General features: G+C 40.6%; 1 protein-coding gene across 2 annotated transcripts in view; it reads left to right on the top strand.

The window, feature by feature from the left end:
• The first annotated feature begins 9,951 nt into the window (after positions 1-9,951).
• The window catches only part of mgat3b (beta-1,4-mannosyl-glycoprotein 4-beta-N-acetylglucosaminyltransferase b), a 116,917-nt gene continuing 116,447 nt past the window's right edge, over positions 9,952-10,421 (top strand). For both annotated transcript variants that reach the window (XM_078166394.1, XM_078166393.1), the window contains exon 1: positions 9,952-10,106. The gene's annotated coding sequence lies outside the window, so the exon portion shown is untranslated. The remainder of the gene's footprint in view (positions 10,107-10,421) is intronic.

Here is a 10,421-nt window from a genome sequence, read left to right as displayed (position 1 = left end):
ACTATTAAACATAGCCCTGAGTTCTACTGTTGTTTTTCTTCGATTTGATCTCACCAAACGTTTAAGTGATCGCCGATCACGATCATTGAGGATTTTTTTCCGGCCACATTTCTTCCTCGAAGACGATGGGTCCCTACTATCCTTCCAGTTTTTAATAATGCGTTGGACAGTTCTTAACCCAATTTTAGTAGTTTCTGCAATCTCCTTAGATGTTTTCTCTGCTTGATGCATGCCAATGATTTGACCCTTCTCAAACAGACTAACATCTTTTCCACGACCACGGGATGTGTCTTTCGACATGGTTGTTTAGGAAATGAGAAGCAACTCATTGCACCAGTTGGGGTTAAATAACTTGTTGCCAGCTGAAAGATAATCGCCCATGCAGTAATTATCCAATAGGACGCTCGTACCTATTTGCTTGGTTAAATCCAGGTGGCGACTTTTTTTTTGGCCAGGCAGTGTACATCTGGCCCCTCGAGGCTCTCATTTGGTCGGTATGACAACACCTGTGGTGACATGTAGTCACACAGGATGTCTTAAAATAATACACACCCCAGCGTTTAATTCTAAATGACTATTTGTGTCTGTGGACAGGCAGACAGCTACACTTCGAAACAAATGAGAATGTTTAAAAGTGGAAGCACATTAGAGATTTTTATAGAAGATAACTAAGCAATAGGAGTTTTTTGGATGGAAAATAAGCAAATGTTTCTTACTTACCAGTACCGGTACGGTGTGTTAGTCAGGAGCAGCAACAAGCCACCATCTCGCCTACTTCAACATGCATAATTTCCTGTGCAGGCGTGGGTTATTTTCAAAAGCTGGAAACCAAAACTAGTATATAGAGAAGCACTTACAGAATGCGAATGCACTAAATGTCCACAGCAATAAAAATAACAGCATCAAATATGGTATTTTTAATAAAAATCTAAAAGAGTGGGGAGACCCTAGAAATTAAGAGTTTGTGGTCATTGGGACCTTGTGCAAAAAGTGACTCTTCCAAGCATGAAGGCAAGAAGGATCATGCTCTATGTGCACTTTTTAAATTACACAATGTCAAGGCCTCAGCATATGATTTTGATGGCAAGAAAAATATGACAAAATAGCTTTTTTAAATGGCATGATAGATCGTCACTGAACAAAAAAAAACAAATCTGAAAACAAAAAGCTGAACCTGGAGGTTTTCAGAGATCAGAAATGAGTCAATACTACATAAAGCAAAACAAGCTACAGTATGAGGACAGTGTGAGATGTGCGGTTCTGAGAGCCAGAGTGGACCATAGCTACTATGTTCCACTCCTTTACTATGAAGCGAAGTCTGCTCTGTCAACACGACAAGGAAGCGGATTGGAAGAGGACCTCTCTGACACCTCAGCAGCATGACATTGATGGATGGGGAGTGTGGAGACTTGAGCGCCGGCAGACTGTGTTCATAATGCAGTGAAGTAAAAAATATAATCGACCATCATGTGATGGTTAGGAGCAGGGAGGGTCGACAGGAGGAGCTGAGTGATTGTTGGAGCAAATGAAACCATCCATCAAAGCCCAGCAGAGTCATCACTTTATGGTTGTTCTATCCCATGTGCTGCCGTGTGCTTTGAAATAAAAGTTTTGGTCTTTCTAATTTCATTTATTGAACCCTAAATAGCCCCCCCTTTATTAGTCTCCCACTATTGCATTTCAGTGTGTATTTTGTGATGAAACTTTAATTTCTGCTTCTCCCAAACTCCAGAATTACTTTTAGGAAGGAGGAATGGAATCTCCCTGTTTTCCTGTCGCTGAACCGTACAACCAGCCACCATCCAGATTTATTTCCATCGCCTCCTCCCCTTGGAGGCCAGGAGTTAATCTAATCCCCTAAATTAACTTCACACTGTTATGAAACTCTAATTGGCCTAATCAGGGAACTGATTAGAAACACACACAAAAAGAAATGAATGGAAGGAAAAATAAATCCACATTAAAACCTCAAATCATCAGTTGGAGCTGCAGTGCAACACAGAGTTGTTTAGTATCAAAGCCGACAAAGGGCATGTTCCTAATTGCTCATTTTAGTGGTAATTGGTGTTTTCCTCCTGTTCAGGCCATGACCTCATTCTTGAAAAGTGGGTTCAATTAACTTTATTGCTCCTTAAAAAAAAAAAAAAAAAAAGACTTAGGTGAATGGTGGAGGTTGAACAGAGCTGGCTGCCGCCATCACTGCATTGTACTTGTACTCTGTTCATCCCTGTCCTTTAAGCCGTATTTCACTGCTGGGAAGTTGTTCTTTTCAGAAAACAAGGCTGTGTATACAGGAGAAAGACACATACTTGAAATTGGTGCTGTATGACCAGAGAACACAGTGAAAAAGGGCTGTGGCTTTTGTTCAAGAAATAGAAAACCTACAACCACCATAATGCACTGCACTTCACCAGACCAATAAACACTCCCACTGGTGGGTGACGTCAAAGACGGTGGATAAACCAAGATGGTCCACTGCGAGTCAGTTTCCTGTATCAGTGTCACGTGGGGTTTGCGACTGCCACGCCCCTTTAGGAGACTAACAGCAGGTCTTGAGTCCATTGACTTCAGTGGGAGAAATGAACGTGATTACAGATTATGGCCCATTCTTTGGCCCCATAGTCATGGAAGCAAATATTGGACCCATTTATCACAAGCCACATATCTTCAGAGCATTCCAACACCAAAATGGCAAATTTCAGACAGACAAATCAGGAGAAAATTGACTTTGTTCAAGACCGGTCTCTGTCTCAACAACACACTCTCGCGAGATCTGGTAACAGATATCTCCTCTCTGGTGCTGAAATCAGTGCAGTTTCACCAAAGATACTGGATTAAAAAAATATTTTTTCCAGCGGATAACTTAGTTACAACATGATTGAGCTAGCAAAGCAGTTTTGTGTTGCTATGTGTGGTATTTATTCAGTTTTGGGAAATCACGATGTCTAGAAAGCATCAGTGGCTGCAGCTGACAGGGACAGCTAACAGCAGCAGCAAAGCTAACATCAGGACGTCATCTGTTAAAAGCCTCCCGTTGTCGGATACGACATGAAACTACTCCAGTTAGCTCAATCATGTTGTAACTAAGACATCCGCTGGAACAAACATTTTTTTCACGGACCGTTTATTTATTTAGCTTACGGCCAGTAAGTAACACATGTTGACGGAAGCGAAGTTGGGGATACTTGTCTTTGATTGGCGGTTCTCCATCGTCTTTGATTGAGGTACGGGGGACAACACCTACTTAGGAGACCGGAAATGTATACCATTTCATACAATGGGATTATATTGTAGGTGGGCCATCTTGTAGTAATCCAGTATCTTTGGTGACGTAACGCGAGTTTGGGAGTTTTTCCACAAGAAACAATATGGCAGATGGCTGGTAACAAATAATCTTAAATTACAGTTAAACAGGAAGTGAATATATGATACTGAAAATGCGAGAGGTGAGACATAGGCAACACAGTCAAAGAATCTAGTTCATATTTTATCAGCAGTGCCTAGTTATACTGTTTGATCTAAGTTTTTTTAGTCTCCGCTTACACAATACTGGAAGCAATATGGCGCCCGCTTCTTGTTTAACAAGTTCTCGTATCACAGCCAAATAGTGCACCAAAATATATCTCTGAAGACATTTTAGGTGAGAAATTGGCACCACAGTAACAGAATCTTGTGCTGTGTCTCAAATCGCATACTTCTGTACTTAGACTTAATATTTTGAGTGCATAAGTGCGTTCACACTGAGAAGTATGGAAAAATGCAGTGCACTATGAGTACCTGGATGGTGCACTCAAAACGGTCAAGAAGTTGAGTGTGGAACTATGGACACTTCTCGCCCTCAATGGTCGCCATCTTGGCTACGTAGCAGAAGGGGATGTGCGACTATTCAAACTGGAAATGGCGGCCGAGGACTGTGCAACCGTGAATGTCGCTTCATTGTACAAACGTGTTTTTGCACTAAGCACCACTATACTGTTGTCGGGTATGAGCCAGCAGTATGTTTGTTGGGTTAATTTAGCAGTCTGTAAAGATTTGGTACCGCAAACGATAACGCAAATGCTAATGCTAGTTTGCTAACTAGCTAATTTGCGGCCGTCATTTCCGGTGATTACACAACGACCGTGTTTGAGACAACACTACCCTGTCAAAATTCCCGGACTACACTAATGAGTACATAGTGCACATAGTATACTACATGGAAGTGTACTGATGGAAGTATGTGATTTGAGACACCTTAGATCAGCACTGCACAATCTGCTGCTATACCCTTTGTGTCTGTGATGGTAGGTGTTCGAAAATGCATAAGTACAATCTGCAGTCTGAGTAGCAACCCTAGAGTTCAAACCTTTTGTTCCCAAGGCACAAAGTGCAAGCCAAAATTTAAAGGCACACCTGTATTTATATCTGCACAGTAGCTTCTATAACGTGTGTTATCACTCTTGTCACAACATAAGACAATAAAAGTAAGAAAAATAAAACAGGTAGCTTTCTTGATACTGTCTACTGACAATTTGTTTCTTTCGTTTCTTTCGGTGGTAGGTTGTCGTCGGTGGTGCTTTGTTGTAATTTGCTCCGCACAATAAAACAATCCAGTGTCCCACTCACAGCGTTCTCCTTTTAGATGTTATCGTCCCTCAGACTGGGGGTGTTTCTCAAAGTCAAGGAAGAATCCTTAAATGGCTGAATTGCAAGGATGCTATGTCGTCAAATCCCACCTAAGGACTGTTTTAATGCCAAGGATCCTTTAAATTCTACCAAGGACAGAATCCTGCATTCAGAGAATTTTCAAGGATGCATGTGTGTATCCTTAGCAGGTATAAAGTAGGCTACCCACAATTCTTTGTGCACAATTAGCTGAAAGTGAAGGCGGGGCCTCTTCAATGAATCCTGTGCCAGAGGAGCTCGGCAGGATTTAGATAAATATGTCATTTATTTGGATTAATACCTTCAAGAGTTTTTGTCATACAAGCATAAAAATTCTGACAGAAACCTTATAATTTACACTTTTCAATGTGTCCACTGCCAAATAATGAGATTTTTAAAATACTGTGATTAAGATAAAACATGAAAGTTTTTATTTACAGCAGTGATAGAGTCAAGTGCCATAAAAGTTTCATTTAGCCTACCTCTTTGTTTATTTAAGTATAATCCGGAAATATATTCTCCCTAAAAGTCATGTGACTTGAAAATACTGCATATATTTAGAGTGCTAAAATGATCCTAGTACCCTGAAGCCTCCTCGGTCTGCAGAGGGTTAATGACGCACACCTGGGGACGCTCGTTAACCTGTTCCAATATGTTCACTGGAGACTAGGAAGGACTCTTGCCTTACCTCTATAGAATGCTTCCTTGGAAGGATCCTTGACTTGGAGAAGCACCATGGCTGGCAGACAGGACCCTTGATGTGTCACACACTTATAATTCCCACATGCGAACAGCGACAAATAGGTTCTCTTGTGAAGGTTTTTTAAATTAAATTACATTTTTTAGCCAGAGTTTGTCTCTGTATTAGGAAATGGGTGCACACAACATACTGAAAATTCATTCATAACTTTTTGTACAGGCCCAGTTGAATATTGCTTATCACAAATCCCATGGCACACCTGGATTGGCATCATGGCACAACATTTGAGAACCACTGCCCTAGAAAAAAAAAATCGTAGCTGAGAGATGAGCAGCTAGATTCAGCCTCTGATAGATGAAGGCACGTTTACCACAGTTCTTTTACACATACTGTCCACATTGTTATGACACAAAGCTGTTTGAAAACCAGTTAAGTATCCCCTCAAGGAAATCTGTTCACGCTCATAAAATGTGAGCCTGCTGACTGATGGGAATGATGAATGTAGCTGTTCTGTATTTTCTCTGAGCGTGATGTGTTAGATCATCATGCTGTATGATATTAATCTGCCTTGTGGGAGATTTACAGTAGTGCCTCGCTGAGTGTATTCTCGAAACATACTGTATACTGTACAACATGACCTCATGTGTTGTAGTGATGGATGGTCTCAAAGAGAGCTCGATGTAAGCAGCGCGGCCTTGGATGTGATGATGACGATCCCGGGCGCTGTTCCAGGACTGACATTTAACACCTTTTTTTTCCATGAATAACAAACCTCAGTCTGAAAACAGGCAAACATTATGCAAAGTGACACAGAGAAACGTGTCAGGCATGCTATTAGAGCCCGACTGATGCTGGATATGTGGGGCTGGTGCTGATGTTAGGAGGTAAACAATTCAGATATTGATATAGCTGCTGATTATACATGGATGCAATCAAACATGTGGGACAAAGATGAAATGGAGGAAGGAAATAAGTAAAATGTATTGGTGATTCAAAAATTAAAAATTATTCCAAGCACCTTTCTCTGAATTATGTTCTGAGTTTTTGAGATTTGCCACCTAACTCCAGTTCAGATTTAGTTAGTGAGAAAACAGCGACCAAATGGACTGTCGAGAGTTATATTTATGTTTGGTCGTTTATGTCCAAAGCTACGCATAATGGGAAAACAATACAACCATAGCATATACCTAACTGTATCCTGATACAGTTAGCTTAGCATGAAAACACAACACAGCTCACTAAATAACCCTTTGAAACCTGAGCTAATCAGATTGGGTTCCGTAAGATACATGGTAAGAAGGCAATGAGCAACAAAAGAAGAAATGACCCCAAAAAATTATATGTAAAAATAAATAAATAAATAAAGGAGTCAAAAGTCAAAACAAACAAGGAAAAAAAGCTTAAAAATTATAATAATTCTGTAACATAATTTTCAATATGTAATGAAATGTAAATATAGTTTATCTCGAGCATTTTCTTTTTTCCTTAGCTTTTTAAAAGATATTTTCTAAATTTATTTTATTTTATTTTATTGCAGTTTGGGGAACATTTATCACCAAGTTGCTCATTGCCTTTTTCCTTAGCTTTTAAAAAGATATTTCCTAAATCTATTTATTGTATTTATTTTTTATTTTATTTTATTTATTTTTTTTATTCTATTTTATTGCAGTTTGGGGAACATTTATTACTAAGTTGCTCATTGTCTTTTTCCTTAGCTTTTTAAAAGATATTGCCTAAATCAATTTTTTATTTTATTTTATTTTATTTTATTTTATTTTATTGCAATTTGGGGAACATTTATTACCAAGTTGCTCATTGCCTTTTTCCTTTTCCTTTTTTTGAAAGACATTGCACCAATGTGCGCAGGGTTCAAAGGTTTCAATACTTGTGAAAGGTGTCTAAAGGCAGCGCAAGTACAAATTCCTTACCAGAAAATTACTAAGTTAAAGTCACCTATTATAATATTACTTGAGTAAAAGTCTTAAAGCATCTGATATTTACTGTACTTAAGTATCAAAAGTAATTTTATCATATTAAACGTGCTAAATTATTGAAAGTAAAAGTAAAGGCTGTAAATAAAAAGAATTATGAGGTTTATTTCCTGTTTACATGTAGGCTACACCACCGTAAAAATGGAGCCGACATTACACTTGAAGAAATCGAGGTCTTCTTCACAGCTGAAAGGATTTAAAGAAAACCTTTGACTATCCAGGGCTGACACGCTGCAGTGGAGCAGTCACCGCACAGTTACCTGTCACAAATCTTTATCTCCTTGAATCATTACTCGCCCTCTCTGCTGTGCGACTCCGGTCTCCAATCTTATAATGATAGATGAGACTTGGTGCATCCAGGCTGAGCAGAAATGAGCAAACAAATCATATTTACGTGGATGCTGGAGAATACAGTGGCTTCTTCTTAACGTGTACACCACCTTCAAAAATGGAGCCTACATTACACTTGGAAAGAAAATAGGTCGTCACAACTCAAAGGATTTTATACTTTGTTACATTCCTTATGCTAAGCTAAAGTTACCATTCCACTGTAGCTTCATGTTTAGTGTACAGAGTGATATCAATCTTCTAATCTAACTCTCACAAAGAAAGCAAACAAGCACATTGCCCACATTTACATTTACTCGTAGGGAAATCTCCTCATAGTGTAGATTACAGCCACAAGTTATTTGCAAACCCAGATCAGCTGCCTATGTTACAACTTTTGCTCAGACAGCTTCAATTTCCCACAGAACAGGACTGAAGTTAGTAAAAGTTTGCACACTGTATTTCACCATCTACAAGTCGTCTTGAGCATTTAGTGTTTGTGCTTAATAATTGTTTCCTTCTTTGAGAACACACACACAGCGAGATGCACCTCAGTGTGAGCTTGATGAACGTGGATGTTGGAAAAAAAAAGAAGAAAGAAACAGGAATGTAAACAGTGACGGGATGTTTTCACCATAAATACTGCGGCGACATTATCAGTTCACACTGTAACAAATAAGCTTACCAAGTTTCCATTAGGGGCGGGGGGGGTGTCTGCCTGGTTGTCTGCCTCTATGACATGCTGCTGTGTTGTGCTATGGCCGATTTAAGTGCTGGAATTTGTTGTTACGTGACAGCGCCTGAGCTGCTAACAGCTAACAGCAACAAGTGGCTCAACCTCACACACCTCATCCCTCTCCTCGCATCACTGCGCCGCTGTTAGCTGTTAGCCACTGTTAGCTGTTAGCCACTGTTAGCTGTTATCTGTAAATACAGTCAGCATGGTGAGGAGGGGGTTTGTCAACTCGCGTTGCGTGTGTCTGTGTAGGAGCCTGAATGAATACCCCATGAAGTATCGGGTCGGGTCACTCTTATCATAGCTTTTTGGTACATGGCGGCTACCGTTAGTGCTAGAGTGCGCTATCCGTTTGAATGCGATATATGATTTCAACGTTAGATGGGAGAAATTCCTACACACTGTGGCTTTAAAGGATTTCTGTTGTGATCTGGCGCTATATAGAAAATAAAATTAACTTGTCCTTCGGGGGGGGGGGGGGGGGGGCAAGCCTCCTGTTCATGAATAGATGCATGCTACCTTCTGCGTGATGATACCATTGGCGGGAAACTGTTCACAACAAGGTCTGTGGATTGAGTTTGGAAAGAGTCATTGTTTTGAGCACCATAAACCGAGTGTCGTCTATTTCCATTACATTCAAGAGAAGGCAAATCTCCAGCGTTCAGCAACTCACACCAACACAATCTAGACTGATGAGTAGCGCTGCAGGTAAGCAGAGCAATATGTATTTTTGATTTGGGGGTGAACTGTCCCTTTAAGCAAAGTACTTGAGTGAACTTACTTTGTTACTTTCCACATCAGTTACCTACAGACTTAAAATTAGATGTCTTGTACTGGTGTTACATGCTCTGAGAGACGTGTGTGACCAGGCATCTTTGCTTTTCCCTCAAATGAGACTAAAGGGAGAAAATCAGATAGGATGATGAGGCTGCTGCACCTTTCAACATGAGCATGTTTTTCTTTTTACTCCAGTAGACTTTAGGTTTTAATCATCATCAAACCTCCATAGTGAACCCACAGTTACTGCCACTGGCCCTGGTCTGTTGTGCTGTTTGTTCCAGTCAGTCCATCAGATGGCAATGTGGAGCTAGATTTCCACATGCATCACAGAGTATCTCCAAGTAGCAACCTGTGCCTTCAGGTCCTGACTCAATTTGATTTTGGCAACACAGCGCCTAAATGGTCGATTACCCAAGCGTACTGTAACCTGATGCTTTCAGGTTTAGTCGACGTAAGGCCAAGCAGTATTAAATGCTGTGCGAGAAACTGAATGCATTTCTGATCATGTTCTCTGTGTGCAGGGTCAGCAGAGACATTGAAAAACAGAAGCATAAGAAAAAAAGGAACAAGACATTTACCGCCACTGATAATATTCTGACCACTTTTATTATTATTATTCTCTGGATAGAAGTTAAAAAGTTACCAGCTATAGGGTGGACCTGCCAATCTGTGGGTGTGTTCATACTCACAACCAATGAGGCAGCCAATCTGCGGTGTTTTGTCACTCAGGAGAGTGTGGATTGCCGTGTTTGTTCAGCCCACGCTCACCTGATTCTTCTCACCTTTGATGGCAGAGCTTGTTAGTGTCACCTGGAAGCAGGAGTGCAGGACACAACAGGCAGGGGAGTGGTTTACCTGGAGCTGGACCGTTCACTGTGGCTGTGTTACTGACTGCAGAGGAGAGCACAGGCAGAGGAAAATTTGACAGGTAAGACTTTATCATTTATGCTCCCTAAGTGAGTGTGGGTGAGGAGGAGAGCTGTGCGTGCATTTGTGTGTAAACAGATGCAGGCTTGACAGCATGTCTGCCACTATTCTGGTAGTGAAGGAGAAATCCTGTGATGTTACTTCTGTCAAATGTCTGTAATTTTTTTGCTACGAATGTAATAATGTCTGACGTGCTGTCTCTGAGAGGACACACTACTGCTGAAGCTGATGCAGCCTGTGTGTGTGTGTGTGTGGAACTGTAAGGAGATTTGGGACTTGTTTCTAAAGGCAGTGGTGAGAAAATGTGTCCAAAAGC

Source organism: Epinephelus lanceolatus, chromosome 3, assembly GCF_041903045.1.
Source record: "Epinephelus lanceolatus isolate andai-2023 chromosome 3, ASM4190304v1, whole genome shotgun sequence".
Lineage (NCBI taxonomy): Eukaryota > Metazoa > Chordata > Actinopteri > Perciformes > Serranidae > Epinephelus > Epinephelus lanceolatus.
Note: the sequence above shows the minus strand (reverse complement) of the source record. Positions and strands in the feature narration are given on the sequence as shown.